The 15,675-nt window shown below is 39.9% G+C and overlaps 1 long non-coding RNA gene across 2 annotated transcripts in view; it reads left to right on the plus strand.

Annotated features, from left to right (window-relative positions):
* LOC104145218 (uncharacterized) overlaps positions 1–3,783 on the plus strand; it is a 4,325-nt gene extending 542 nt beyond the window's left edge. Inside the window, exons 3-4 of one of the 2 annotated variants that reach the window (XR_694282.2) lie at positions 246–297; positions 2,816–3,783. This is a non-coding gene — a long non-coding RNA (uncharacterized lncRNA). The remainder of the gene's footprint in view (positions 1–245; positions 298–2,815) is intronic. The other variant, XR_694281.2, reaches the window with a different exon arrangement.
* The last annotated feature ends 11,892 nt before the right edge of the window (positions 3,784–15,675 follow it).

Raw genomic sequence — 15,675 nt, forward strand, 5'->3', positions numbered from 1 at the left:
TACCCCTGGGCAGGCTACATGCAGTGAGGGGACTTTATTATCAGAGAAATAGGTAGCTCTAGATTATGGCTTCTTTCATGCGAAACTGCAGCTGAGTGTAAATTTTAACCTTACATACATAAAATTCCATTTGTGGATCTAACCTTTAGTTCTTTTTTTAAACAAAATTAACCACAGCACGTTTTTTTTTTTCCTTCTCTCTCTTTGCTGATTTTCTCTTTCCCATCTAACCTGGGAATTGAAAGAACAAACCAGCTTGCAGCAGGCCCACAAACCACAGTTTGGAAACCAAAAAAGGTAGGAAGTCAATTTGCTTAATACTCACCACACTCGAATAAACCCCAGATTCATTGGGTAAAGGGCATTTATCCTTGAAGCACACTTAACAATGGAGGAACACACTGCTGAAATGCTCAAAGGCAAAACTGTTCTGGGATAATCAGTTTATACACATGCACAGAGTGTGCCATTCATCATATGCCCAATACAAACCACATTTCTGTGCTAAAAGACAGAATGGCTCTGGAGGTTTACTGATCATAAAAGACGAGTCTTTATGTCACAACATAAGCTAACAAAACTAGCATGAAGCCATGCCTACCCTTTCTATTGCATGATACTGCAGGATAAAATGAAAAAACATATCAAGGTACCTCTTTAAAACAATGTAGAATACAAATTCATAGGACAACTCCTTCCAGATACCAAAAATATGGGCTAAATGCTAGTTTCAAATCCATGTAGCCGGCTCCATGACTAACACTTGGCTCTCAGCAAAGAGATTACTGTAGGATTAAGCCCTACCTTGGGAGGTACAGCAGAAACAAATCTCTAATTATCTCTAGTCTTGTACTCTGGCCATGATTTCTGTTTCTCTGGGGAAAAATAAGCTTCGTATTGTCTTAAGTCTAATGGGTGTATTCTTTCAGTTAGTTTTAAAATATATATACATTTAAAGTATTAATAAGGTAATTTGTAACTTTTATTTTCTAGTCGTTATATGTACTTTTTAATAACAGAAATATTTTTGTAATTGTTCTTTTAGCATATATACTTGTTCATGCTAAAAAGCCTTCCTTTAAATATTTTACACTAATTCCAGATCTTCCCTTTTATGTATAACCTAAACTGCCACACAAGAAGGAATTTCGGCTTTGTAATCCGACAGTTTACCTTTTGTTACTATTTAACTAAACTATTGACAAATATTTGCAAAGCAAACTCTCTTTGTTAATGACTAAACACTATCAAGAGCAGAAATAACCTTCCTCATTCAGGGAGGAATGCCATCCAAGGGGCAAAAAATACTATCTCATTCTTTCTCTTGGGGGCAAAGTTGAAGTTGGAAGAAAAAAATAACTGAGGAAAAAACAGAAATCCTGATTTAGAAAAAGGAAATCATGGCTTCACTGAATGGAGTGATGAGGGAAGGAAAGTGAAAGGCCTGCTTCCTAGTAATGTGAGAGAAAACATAACTGAGTATGTGACTGAGACAGAGAATGAGGAGAACTGCAGTTTAAGTAACTTGAGAAAACCATGCGAGACAGAACTTGGTGAAGAGGAAAGGGAAGGAAAGATGAAGAACACAGGAAAAAAAAAGAAGTATAGAAATGACAGGGGACTGACAGGACATCACAGTGAGGTACAGGAAGCGAGTGAGGGAAAAACATTGGGAGAGAAATACTGATTGTTGAGTCAGAAGGAAAAACTGGACAAGTTCGAATGTTGTAGATGCAAGAGAAGTGAAAAATTCACTAAGCCACACTAAAAAAAAAACAGGAACCAGAAAAGGCAAAGAACATGAAAAATAAAAAATATAGGTTATCTGACATTTCCTCATTTCTACTAAATCTAATCTAAATTACACATACTTTGTTTGATATAAAGAAAGTCTGGAATGCTCTACAAGATGTTTTATTTCCCTGAAAAATCAAGCATCCAAATCATAATTCTTCTGAAATTTTTCTGTTCTGTTAGGAAAAGTAGAACAAAATGTGTTAGTCTAGGTTAAACTGAATTGATATTAAATTTGCCTTATTTTGGGTTAATCTAAAACTAGTCTTTTCACGTGTGAATTGTTGTAGAGCTTCTAGGGAGTTGTTGTTCAACTACCATATTCCATTCAATGGATTATCTTTCTGAAGGAGGACTGTAGTCTCCCATCTGCCAAAACTGCTACCGTATACAGTACTTGCAGGTTTACGTGTTTGTCATGGGAGATGTAGTCTAAATAGACATCTTGTCCAGAGAGGAAAATAGGAATGAAGTGCAGAACTGTTATCGTACATAGAGCACAGTACACTAACCTCGGCAGATGTGAGCCAACAACATTTCCAGGAGTATTATACTATCTTTCCATTATCCTATAAGCATATTTCAACATATTTCCTCTTCAAGACCAAGGAATGCTCAAATAGGAGGGTTTCACTTGTCTCTTTAAGCACGTAGATGTGATTGTGGCAACCTGCAGGGGACCAACTTCAGTCGGACTTGAAAGGATGTTGATACCAGATTATTCTTGCAGTATCCAGGCCCGCTGGGTCACTCCCTCTCCTGCACCTTGTTTCAGGCTCCCCTTTCACACCTCTACTCTTCGTTTGCTTCCAGTCTGCAGCCTCATTATGTTTCTCTATTTCCTATGCTATCTCCTCTCTCATACCCAAAGATAGTTCTTCTAATCTTCATGCTATCTCTTATCACTGAGACCACATCTCTTTCCACATTACCCCTTCTACTCTCCCCCCCCCCACCACATCCTTATTTAGTACACACAAAGTCTGTTATTAAAAATAATGTGCTTGCTTTGTTATTTCAGGTACATCAGCCTGTGTTGTCATATTCAAAGCCTGTCCAGGAGTCTTCACTCTCAAAAGGCTGCTACTGAGACCTTTTCCACAAACGCAGAAAACAAGCCTCTTAGCTGGTGCTAGCTAAGAGGCTGGCTGAGGATCTGAGTGCATTTGTAAAACATACAGCCCTTGGTGTGTGCTGGCACAAAGAATGCATATTTATGGGTCATGAAAAAAGATTCTGTACCAACAAAGAGTTTCAAGCATAAAAAAAGAGAAGATTTTTCAATTATGTTTTGTGATGTATATGCCCAGGGTGTAACACATATGCACACATTATAGGAGTGGTAATGGTAAGAAATATTCTCAGTTCTCATGGACTCTTGCTGACTCCTAGGGCTTGTTACAGAAGAAAATATATTTCAAAAAATATATTTCAAAAATATAATAAGATGGTTGGTTTGGTAACAGACACTTAAGCTATACAGAAGAAATTCACTCAAGTTCCACAGTTCTATTGTAATTCGGTTTCTTCCAGCTTTTTTAAAGACAACGACTTTATGTATTTGAGGAAATAAGTAAGTTTATATGCAAAATTAACTGGTGTGTATTGCAAATTTGTAAGACGTTTTAGCCTTTCCTTCTGGAATCAGACGGAAGGAAGGACTAACCTCATTGATTAGTCACACAAGAGAAAAAGCTTTTCTTTTCAAAGCTTCCCTTCAAAGAACATTTGTGCCTGAATTACGAGAGACCTAAAGGATGAACTAGTCAAATGTTCTCCAAAACCTGAATAAATCAGCTTTGTGTTGAGATGAGTTGGCATCCTCCCCCACACTGGAATTTCAAAGGTGTGAGTTACTCAATGTTCTTGTATCTTCCAAAAGAAATAACAGACGTTCTCAAGCTTCTCCAAGCTGTGGCTCCAACTGTTGTGCTGAAAAAAGTCATGACCCAGTTCCTAAAAACATTAAAAATGATTTTATTTCGCTTTACATTTTATTAGCCCGTTGCTCTGCCTATTTATACCATTAACCATGACGCTTTCAACAACAAAGAGACTTATCACACACTAATTGAAACCAATGTCAGCACTCCGGTGTCAGCCAGTCCTTTAGAAACGTTGGCAAGCATACTCACTGAACTCGTGTTTAAAGAAGTCTAGTCTTTGCATAATCTCTAGCTCTTGAGGTGCTGAGAACACCAAAATAATAGACGCAGGAACCAAAGCAATTTGACGAGGATCAGTGCCTTTCCAATTACAACCCAAAACTATAAGGTAGACCTGCCTTCTCTCTACTTTACCAAAGAGGTATTATTAGAGTCCTGCTCGAGTAAAACACAAACAAATCACTGATGCCGCCAGGGAATAAAGCTCTTGAACTGCTAGTTTAGAATGAGCCCCGTGCAGGGTATGACTCAACCCAATTCAACACCCAGCTACCATTTGCACGTACTCCTTAGTCCATCTCACATCCCCTAACTGCTTACTTGACAAGAGGTAGCACATGACGTAAAATTTCTGAACTAGGCAAATACTAACTGGTGCTCTAGCATACCTTACAGAAATGGTAACAGTTGAGCTTGTACCAAAACCTTTTCCCCATGGGAGCATTCATGTGATCGTCTCTTTACCCACTTGCCAATATTCACAAAAGCTGCAGGATTTTAAGTATGTTTGATGTTTAAATACAATTTCCTCCTCAACTTTGGCTGAAATTGGTCCATAGACTCAAAACTTGTTATCGGCTGATTGACAGGCAGACAGCATGAAACAAGGCAAAATACTAGTACTGCACTAAATTAATGTGTCCCGTACTAAACACATTAAAATTGCCTGATTGACAGATCATAGAAAGTAATTGCTATGGTGAAATCATTAACTAGTACTGTGTTAACTGTGTGGAGCTCTGCAAACAATGATTCTCTTGTAAGGTTTTTCAGTGACCTAAGAGAATGGTATCTTTCTCTTCAGGATTTATGGGCTCAAATACTAAAGAGTTTGTTATCCAAGTCAGACAAGTCTATTACAGTAGAGCCTTCTGCACTTAAAGTCTCTGTTGATAACACTAGTCATTTGTTAAAGCCATATTGATAATCCTGAGAGACTTTTTTAAGCACAGTGCAAGCACTTTCTTACTCTAGGAGAGATCAGATGATTATAAGCAACTAAAAAGCGTATTTAATTTTGTCTCTCATAGCACATTACACAATTTTTAGTTGAATATAGTCAGATAAAGAATAAGTCTGTCTCCTTACAGTTAATTACCTCAAAAAGTCAAAATATCCTTTTGAAGGAAATAAAATGTTTTGACGGGTGACAACAGAAGTGATTTTATACAAAATAACTTCTTTACTGCCTTGTTTCCTACATACATCAATTAGTCAGGACCACAGCTCTCCAGACATTCATGGCTTTCTGAACTATGGCTTTTGGAGACTTTTTCACATAAGGAGGAAGGAGTCCTCCTTACCTGCAGCCAGACACAGGTTTTGTGTATGGTTTATTCATACAGTGTGTGTATGTCACTTGAATGACTTAAATCAAAGGCTCTTTTACTATATACCTGCTAGAATCAATATTTAACTTCCGAATGATTAATAGGATTTTCAGCTTGGGAATCAGGCCTTCCTGAATACTAAAGAATCAGATACCTAGCAGTGTTTATTGAGTGTATAATTCCCTTTTTAAAAGCATACAAATGCTGAGACTCCATGACCTGTCACCTTAATTAGCCACCCATGCTAGACAACTAAAGAGACATTTTATTATCATCGCTTTTTGTTCTTGAATGCCAAAAAAACAATTTTGCCTTCTATTACATACTTGGAGAAATCATTAAGAATTGTATGTTTGCAACAAAAGAAGTTCTGCTTGAGATACATCCTGGCTATTGTAACTGTGTTCCCAGAGTTATTCTACCTATGGGAAACTTCAAGTTGTGGCATTTGAAGTCATTTTTCAGGAATCTCCACCACTAGGTCATATCTAGAGATGGTAAAAGGACAGGTTGTGCAACTCACATGGCAGCACTACATTGGAATGAGCTACTATACAGCTTTTCCATGCCTGCCCTATGTCTGCAGGGAAGGACCTTCACTAGTATTGAATAAACAAGAGTGAACATGAATTACATTTAACCTTTTTATGCAACATCTAAAAGCATTTCCTTGCAACTCGGATTAAATATCAAGTTCTCCTAATGGAACAGAATCACCTGGAAAAGGAAAGCTGCCTCTAAAGCTCTGCACAGACTATGCTCCCTAAAGCCCTAGTGGGACAACGTGTGAATGCTGTCTCCTTTGGCCTGCCTTCTTTCCAAGTGCTCTGTTTTCTCTACTGGAAGAACAGTTTTTGTGCTCTCTGTGCATCAAGATTCAGTAACACCCCAAGAAAAGCATCTTAACAAGAAATATTAAGAGTCATGCCAAGCATGTTACTACGACAGAGTTTCATCTGAGCTTGGGTTTTGGTACAGGTGTCTGCAGGATTCCTTTTTGTCAAAAGGGATAGGGAAAGAAATAGTGTCATAGAGAAGAAAATTCATATTCTGTTTAGCTGAGTTTAGCACCCTTTATTTCCTCTTTCCAAAACTTTAAGTATACCTTAGTACAGTGAATGGTATCAGGGACTGATCACCATCACCGAGGGACTGAAGCCCTCCATGACAAACTGGTATGCGTGTTCACACTGCTGGAGTCCCGGGGACTCCTGTTGAGGCTCACGTGAGGGCTTTCAGAGTAGTTTCGTCTCCCTCTCCATTCAGGCCTTAGGCTCTCCTGTGGTTAATCTAATGGCACGCGAATGATAGCTGGGTGTTTTTAATGGTGCACTTACCCAGTGGGAACCGGGTTGAGTCATACCCTGCACGGGGCTCATTCTAAACTAGCAGTTCAAGAGCTTTATTCCCTGGCGGCATCAGTGATTTGTTTGTGTTTTACTCGAGCAGGACTCTAATAATACCTCTTTGGTAAAGTAGAGAGAAGGCAGGTCTACCTTATAGTTTTGGGTTGTAATTGGAAAGGCACTGATCCTCGTCAAATTGCTTTGGTTCCTGCGTCTATTATTTTGGTGTTCTCAGCACCTCAAGAGCTAGAGATAATGTGAAGACTGGACATCTTTAACCTGGAAGCATAATGATGGAATTAAATCATGGGAAACACGGAAAAGAGGCAGGCATACTGGGAGAAGGGGGGTGGGGGGTGACTACTTTCTACATCCATGTAGAAAGCCAGGTTTCATTCATTTGCTTCCCACACAACACCTCATTTAGGTAGGCTGCTATACCAGATAAAACTAATGCCTTACATGAATTCTAGTGTATTACATCAATAGTTATCTTTATCAACCATACTTGTAGTCTTGCCAAAGAACATTATCAATGTTGTTTGACAAAGATCTTTTTTCCCTGAATAAAATAGGCACTTTATGGTTATGAATGAAAATGTGATATTTGAGGCTGCTAAACATTGAGAACATGTGGATTTCCCAGTTCTCTAGCTCTCAGTCCACCTCTCAGAGATGTTCTTAGTCTCTAAAAATCTTAAATTGCGTATACTGGTTATTAGTTTAAATTCTGCTCCATTCTCATCACTTCCGATTGCTTTTCAGAGGGTATAACTCACCTTTCGCTAACTACACAATATGATAAAATCAGGGAATTTATAAAAGGCACAGAAATGAACAAAATAGCCATTTTATGTTAGCTTTTCATAAAACACAATTATGCAGGACTGTATGTAACCCCATTACTGAAAACAGAAATTCTAAACCAGATGTGGCCACTATTTGTCTGGTCAACACTGTGGAAGAATTCAATCGTGATGCTGGTGGGGGACCTGTAAAAAGACTCCGCAGTGCCCCCCTCCCCCAACCCTGAGCACAGTCCTCCCTGAGTGAGACGAATGGGCTACAGGCCCTCAGGGTGCAGTCTAGTAATGCTGCTAAGCTAATCTAACAGTCATCTGCCCCAAAAGGCACAGTCCCAGTCCCCCTCTTTCTCTCTTAGTCCCTGCCACAAATTTCTTCCAGGAATCAACACATGTAAGCAACTTTTGTATGGTAAATTAAACATCCTATGCTGAAGCTACTCCCTGGAAGTTAGAGTTACAAATAAAAGAAATAATTTGGTTTACTCTACTTTTTTACTGCTCTGAAAATTACAGCACCTAAAATCACTCTCATTGCAGCTTGCACTGTACAGACATACAGCAAAGAGACTGTTTTGACTCTGAATTGCTTATTATTTATAATTACACTCCTAGACAGAAGACAAACAAGAAGAGGACGTGATACTGGTTAATAAGAAAAAGCGGTTTGAGAAAAGCACTTGCGTAGCTATGTTCAGATTCTGACAAACCTCGGGGCAGAAAAGAAGAGATGTTTGAAAAAGCACGGGAAGATGGACTTGTGGGTATTTAAAGGGATTTCCTGCTATACATAATCAGCAGCATGGGGGAAAGCAGGAAAGTGTATGTACAGGAATGCTTTAAAACACTGGCATCATACTGGCCAGTATATACTGGCAGTGAGGGACTACTTCTTGATGTTAGAGAAGACATATAGCTTGAAAAGTAAAGAGAAGTCATTTCGTACAGTGAAGAAAAGGGAGCCAACGGCACTGTGCAAAGAGAGGAGTGACAGGACTGGAATAATGAGCCAAGAAAATGACCTTCGCAGTTGCACTGAAAGACAATGAAAGTGTTGTTAAGTGCTCTTACGCACATAGCTCCCGGCAGGTTGTTACTGGGGCAAGGGGGGATGGATGGCCATGAGAGCTGGGAATGTAAGCAAGATATAACTGAAAAAGATAAAAAGCAATAACTGGAAATCAACCTTGAAAACAGACTAGAACCCACAGATTAACAAATTGAACAGCTGGTTTGGAAGAGACAAGAGCCAGCACCAGTGCATCCTATCATTAAGTATCCTGTAATTAAATGTAGAAATATTTTGTAAGAATTGCACACAAATCTGAGACTGCAGTCTGGAAAGAAGCAGTAACGAAGACTGTAACTCGGAAGGAGTGTCAGTCCTGAATCACTTAAGCACACTCTGAACTTCAGGTAGCTTGGACAGTTCTTGGCCAAGTGCAATAGTTAACTGATTTTCTTTCAGTGTCTCCGCAGTTTTCCCTTAGGGAATTAAAAACCATAAGCAAGCAAAGATGAAGGACAAGGCTTAAGAAAATGCCTGTCTCCTGCCAGAATTCTTGAGCATTGATTTGGGGATACAAAGAAGATGCTGATCCGAATTAGCAGGCTACTCATGGATTCTCCCAGCGTACTCAGTTCCCCTGGGTGATACTGGTCTGCGTACAGCCTAAACTGTAATCAAATTTCTGGTTTGTCCAAAAAGCAAACTTTCTTTTCTCATTCTGTCCAGATGTTGATCTGCCAGGGAAAAGGGATTTGCTATAAGCCTTGAGGTGTGGTGTACTAACCAACGTGGACAGATCAGACTACAAACCACATTTAGGGAAACTTGGGAGATCTAAAGGACTACTTTCATGCACTGATAGCAAAGGATAGTCTGACAGCTAGGGAACTTCAGCTGGGAGCTGGTAATTATCAGGTGCTCCCTCCCTCTTTTCACAGAATAAAACCCTGTGCAGTCGAAACTCTGCAATCTCTGAAAAGCTTCACTGGAGTTTGCCCTCTGGAGATTGTGGGGAGAAGCAGAGTGACACTTCCCTAACTAATTATATAGCTTTATCTGCCTTCCTAGATGGATGTTTCTGGGGGGAAACCTGAAAGAAATTTAAATTTTGAAGCTTTCTATACAGTCTTGCCATATTTTTGGCCGCTTTAAAAAAGTAGTTAGTCAGTGCTCCATTTATCTAAATAAATGCAGTTTGAGTTACACATCTCTAAGGCATGGCCCATCACCCATAACCTCAGACTAAGTTTTCCTGGTATCGTCAGTGCCTCCTTCTGTGCTTTTGTACAGCCTGGTAGTTTGAGGACAAGCTGCATCCAACCTGGGAATAAACTGTACCATCCTAAGGTTGCCCTACGGTGAGATGTGTCACATTTCCAGCATGGCCTGAAAGGAATCAAAGACAGGATTACCCTGAGCTAGTAGCTCATAGCACTAGCAAGATGAAATAGTCCTGTAAATCGTTAACGTCCTGTGGCCTATGTGTTGTTAGGGTCTTTTCCCTTTCCTTTTCTAGGACTAGAATCAATTTGTGATTAGTTCTGCTCTGCAAGTCTGAGAACTTCTAAATACACAGGCATCAGGTCTTGCAATCAGACAGTTCTTCATGACACTCCTTCTGGGTTGTCTGGCAGGCTTTCACATGACACTGTCTTCTCAGCATAGTAATGTTTCATCTGGTCTTTGGAGGAACATTGATAGTTTTGATATCTTTGTTCATTATTTGCTAAATGCATGTAGGGAGCAACATTTCCTGCCTAAGTAAAAGTGTATCTCTACGTTTGGTGTTCATTTCTTACCAATAGATTCCCTCTCATTGAATTATGGAATGGGAAGAGATCTATTCAAAGGATGCTTTACATTGTCTTAATTTTCTCTGTACTGCTCTCAGTTATAGTATTTTTCCTTAAGAAAGAGGTTTTGTTTCCTCAGTCTTGGCTACATTAAACTTGATCACCTTTAAGTCACTGTTTCACATTTATATATGAAGAGAAGAAAAGAGAAAGTACCCTTCTACAAACTCATCAGAAGTTTGCCTCTTACAGATTGTTTAACCGTTCAGCAAATAAAGAAACCACAAGCTTGTGCTTGTGGTATCAGAGGTCAAGGGTCTAGCTTATAAAAAAAAACTAGTAGCATGGTAGCCATAAAATATTTTATGTTGTTGCTGGCTCTCTTTTGTTTGTGTAAATGATCTCCACACAGTCACTGTAGAAACAAATCTCTGGTGCTGTCCCAGAATAAGAATGCATTTGATTTTTGTCACAGGGTTACCTTTTGAGTTCCTGTCTGCAGTAATTAATCATAAATCATTGCTTCCAGGCCTTCTTCTCCATTACTGTTCTCTAAACAGCAGTGCCTGATTTTGTATATATAATGATTATTATTTCTTCCCAGGTGTATTACCTTACATTTATCTATATTAAATCTCATTTCATTTTCTTCTGTCCATCTCTCAAAATTTGCCCCTAGCCCTGTTCTCCAGTGAGGAGAGATCCTTACTCAGAGATGCTTTGTTTATGGGGTGCATTGCTGGAAGGCTGCAATAGGTAAAATAATTGTGTAGCTTCTAGACTTTTCATTTCCTCTTTTCTGCATTCCAGTTCTGCTTCTTCTGATGTAGTCATCCACTTCAATTCAATCGAGACTGAGCGTTTAAAGAGCTGGCCCATTGTGTGGCTACTGGCACTAGTCCCGTTATTGAAATTTCCTAATCCTTTGTTTGGATTAAATTTCTTGTTCTCTCTGAAACAGGCATGGGGGATGAGAGAAGAGCTTAAACTACATTGTACTGTATCCCTAGCCTGCAAAAAATATTTCATAAAAGCGGCTTGTAAATACTCTCACTGTCTGCTGTTTTTCTGCACCTGAAGGAAGTTGTTTAATTTCATGCCAGGACCTTGTTTTTGCCCTGTTTGGATTCTGTTGTGTCCGTGCTGGACTCAAGTTTGATTTTTAGCTGACAGATATTTAGTTCTGGGCTAGCATTTGGCACAGCTACCCCAGTACTGTAGATCATCATTGATTTGCAGCCTGAGCTCTCTCAAGTCTTCTAAAATTCTCTGCCCGTACCAGCAAAATGAAGGTGAACTAGCTGAAAACATCCCTTCGGGTTTTAGATAGCCTTTGACAAACCTTGCCCATGAAGTGGATTTGCCTGATTCCAGCCAGCAGCCTCACCAAACCTGGGCAAGCCCCTCAAACAGATGAGAAAGCGAATCTTTTCCCAGTGTCACTTGAAATGTTCTTGAAACGCTCTATAGATGCCAACAATTGCTTTTGCAGCCTACTCAGGGGTTTGGGAGTTCCTGCTCCCTCCCTGTCACCGGCACTAATGATCATGCAATCCCGCAGGGAGTCAGCTCAGTGGTGATGCTAATTAATTACTGCAGACAGGAGCTCAAAATGTAACATTGTTGCAAAAATCAAGTGCCTATGCTGTTTTGTCTGCAGCTGGTCTCTAATGACTGTATTTGGGGAAAATCTTCAGCATAGCTAAGAGCAAAATCTCTCTCTCTCCCTCCGCCCCCCATCTGCTGTTAAAGAAATATAGTAGTCAACGACTGAGTGGTAGCAAATGCCACAAATTAGAAGCTGGCTGCTGTGAAATACAGGCTGAAGAAAAATTAGTTTTCAACAGCTTTAACAGTAGGTTGTTTTTAGGAAGGATATTGCTAGAAACATAAGACTGGAAGAGACCATCTGGGTCACCAAGTCGGTCCCTGCAAACACAAGCTGCCGTTCCATAATCATTGAGTCCAGAATGATCTGCAGAATATTGGCTCCACATGCCTTCATACATGACAGGCCTCTTTCAACATTTTACAATAATCTTAAGACCTACTGTGAACTCAAAAAGTCACATCGATAATGTGCTTCAGGAAAAGAACAAGTGAAATCACAGGCATTGTCAGTGTCTGAGGATGTGGGTTCACAATCCAGCCTTTATCCCTTCCCCATCTCTCCACTTGTTCCAGCACACCAGAGCAAATCAGCTTGCGGGTTTGGCACAAAACTCACCGTATAAAATAGCGATTCATTTTCAGCCACATCAGCTCCTTGAAATCAGTCAAGAAAGAGCTGGGTTTTTTTTTTTTTTTTTTTTGGCAAGGTTAGTTCTTGGCTGCTAAGCTCCCTGGACCAACCCACCGCTCAGCTGCATGAACATGAGGAGGGACTATGGCAGCTCTGCCCAAGATCAGCACAAACTGCCATGGAACTGCACTCTAGAGATGAAATTTCAAATTGCAGCAAAACCGACCAAATGGCTAGCTGCCGCTGAAAGGAGCAGTGCCACACAATCCTGCCCTGCCGGCATTGCTGTTCACTAAACCGTTCAGCCACTACTCACTTTTTATGGTGGGGTTTGTTTTCTTCTAGTTCAGCTCACTGTGGCCACCAGAGAAGTGGAAACGTATGGCCCAGGAGGAGGGGGAGGCACTGGCAAACTGCTAAAGTTGTCTGGTTGTACTGCAGAGGTGGCCTGCATAAGCAGTTCCCCATACCCTTTGGCTGCTCTTATCTGCTCCTGTACCATTCACGTGTCAGCACACATAGTGGTACAGCCTTGTGATGGATCAGATCAAGGGGCTGATTAGGCTGAAAAACTTTGGAGAGAAAAAAGCATCATTTTCTTCAGCCAGGAGAGTTCCCTGATCCAGCTCACACTGCAGCTGAAGAGTATTTGCCTGTATGATGGGAGGGACCACGTCAGAACAAGAAAAAGTGGATAGGCATAGCAGATAAAGAGTTGGAGGAGTGGCTGGCAAAGATTTACTTAAAAATACAGCCTTGGGTCCCTATAATAAATGAAGGTTGTTCAGTAATTTTTTCAGATGATCCTGAGAGGTCCATTCCTGAGCAAGCGTTGGTGATAGGCTGTTTCAAGCACTGAGCTGAACTAGATAACTTCCAGAGGTCCCATCCAAACATTTCTATGATCCTATAATTTCCTACTACAGGAACAAAAAGGAACACCCCAGCACTCACAGCAATTTTTTTGCATGACATGTGCTAAATGAAGTATACTAGTAAGTATATTTTAAACCTGCAAGAGCTAAGGAATGAACTACAGTGCTTTCCTCATCAGTTTTTTGTGTGTCCGCACTTAAGCCAGCCAGCTCTGGAATGACAAAGAACCTTTGGCTTCTGTTAAATTTTAGCTCTCCTTGGGGAAAACTCCTTCTAACTGGCTGCTATTTCCACTCTCCTGCTGCCCAGGAAAGAGCAGCCACTCAGCTGCCTCAAAAGGCAACGACCACTGTGCTCTCTCATTGCTTCTTTGCCCATATTCTTCCTTATTCCTACTCTGAGTACAGCAACAGAACAGTTCCTTTGCCTCCCCTCTTTCCAAGGTAGGACCTCTTCTATGGGAACAACAGAATTCAGCTCACTCTTTACAACCCAGCCTTTTCCTCTTTATTTAGAAAATCTGGGATGATGATTTAAATGCATTACTAGGATTTATGGATCACCTAAGTAGCAAAGATCTGGCATAGTTCCTTTAATTCCCAGCACACATTAGGGGTAATGTGAACATGCACTCAGGGTACAAATGTCACACCTCGACAGTTCTGTGGACTATACCTATCAATCTGTCAAGACATGCAATGTCTCCAGCAGACATCAACTCTAATATATAATAATTGTTAATCTATCAACTGTATGAAAAAGGCAAATAACTATTGGGAAGTGACCTTGCTCTACTGCATGGCATCAGAAAACCCAGTGTGCATGATCCAAGAAGCATATGTAGAGTCTAGAGAAAATTCAGACAGAATCGCCTTCAGCAAAGCAGCTGAAAAACAATCTTTAAGATAAAAGGTTTAAGATATCTTTTAAATTTACCAAAGAGAAGAGTGGTGACTGGATCACTGTGCACACAGATGTACACATGAAAAATGTACTCGACAATTGGGGGGGGACAGTCTTGCAGACAAAAGCGTAACAAGATCTAATGACTGGACATTGGTGTTAGACAAATGCAAGCTTGAAATAAGATGTAATTTCTTAGCAGTGGGGGTAATTAAACACTGGAACAACTTGCCAGGGGAGGTGGTAGACTCGCCATTGCTTTGAGTCTTTAAGGCAAAATTAGATATTTTTCTATGCAACAAACTCCTGAACGAGATCGGACAACAAGATCACTAAGGTTGCTTATAGCCTTCCAGCCTGGAAGCCGTTTCATTCGAGTGTATGAATCCACACCAACAGAATGCCAGCTACATCGTTTGAGTTGGGGAAGTGGGGCTGGGCCTATAGTATCAAATTTATAATGGCCCTTCTGGAAGAAATAGTGCCCTTGTATTCCAGGCACAAATTTGATCTAAATATTTATAATCTGCTAGCAGCAGATGGATTTTTTTTTAAATAAAAAACAGAAATCAAACATATACTGCTTATAAATATTTACGAAATTTTCATGGCTAATGTTGGCTTTCGTGTGTCTCTAAAAGCATTTTGCTAAGTGCCATGACTTTAAAAGTCAGAGATATCTAGCTGTGCATGCATAAATTTTCCTGGCAGACATAGTGGAAAAAGTCCTAATTGAAGATAGCATCAAAAAGGATAAAAAATGCAAAAAAAAAAAATCCAGCTTCATTTTCTTCACTATTTACTCTGTGCTCTTAACAATATTATTTTTAAAAACTATGTTCCTTCTATTGTATTTTCACTATCTCACTATCACTGTCATACCTTGGATAAAAAAAAAAAATACAGGTTGATGACATTATAAAGTTTACAGTGATTGCTCAAATCTTCAGGGAACTGGATTCCTCCCTGTGACATTAAACAATTTACAAAACACCAGGAACAACCATTCGAATTGCAAGAAGCTATTAATTTTCATCATTTTCATAATTTCACAGGTGTCAAATCTTAATTCATCTTAATCCAGTTCTTCTGACTGGAAGAGACTAGGCTTTGTTCTTTGACACACTGCTATCTGCCTTCATGACCTTGGACTCGCAGTTTCTATAAAGTTACGGTAGCTGAAAAAATTACCATCCCAGCATCTTCCCTGCTCTTCTGTCAGTACTTACTATCCTAATTAAGTAGTAAAACAGAACTGTTTTAAGAAGCACTTAGGTTGGAAGTCCATTACTCCACTGCAGTCTGAAATACACACTTAAAAGGGCATTTTCTGTTTTTACCATAAGGGAGGTAATCTTTTGCGCAAAGGCAGGTCTGACACCTGGATGTGGCGAATGCATCTGTTACTGCAGC

Source organism: Struthio camelus, chromosome 4, assembly GCF_040807025.1.
Source record: "Struthio camelus isolate bStrCam1 chromosome 4, bStrCam1.hap1, whole genome shotgun sequence".
Taxonomy (NCBI): Eukaryota; Metazoa; Chordata; class Aves; order Struthioniformes; family Struthionidae; genus Struthio; species Struthio camelus.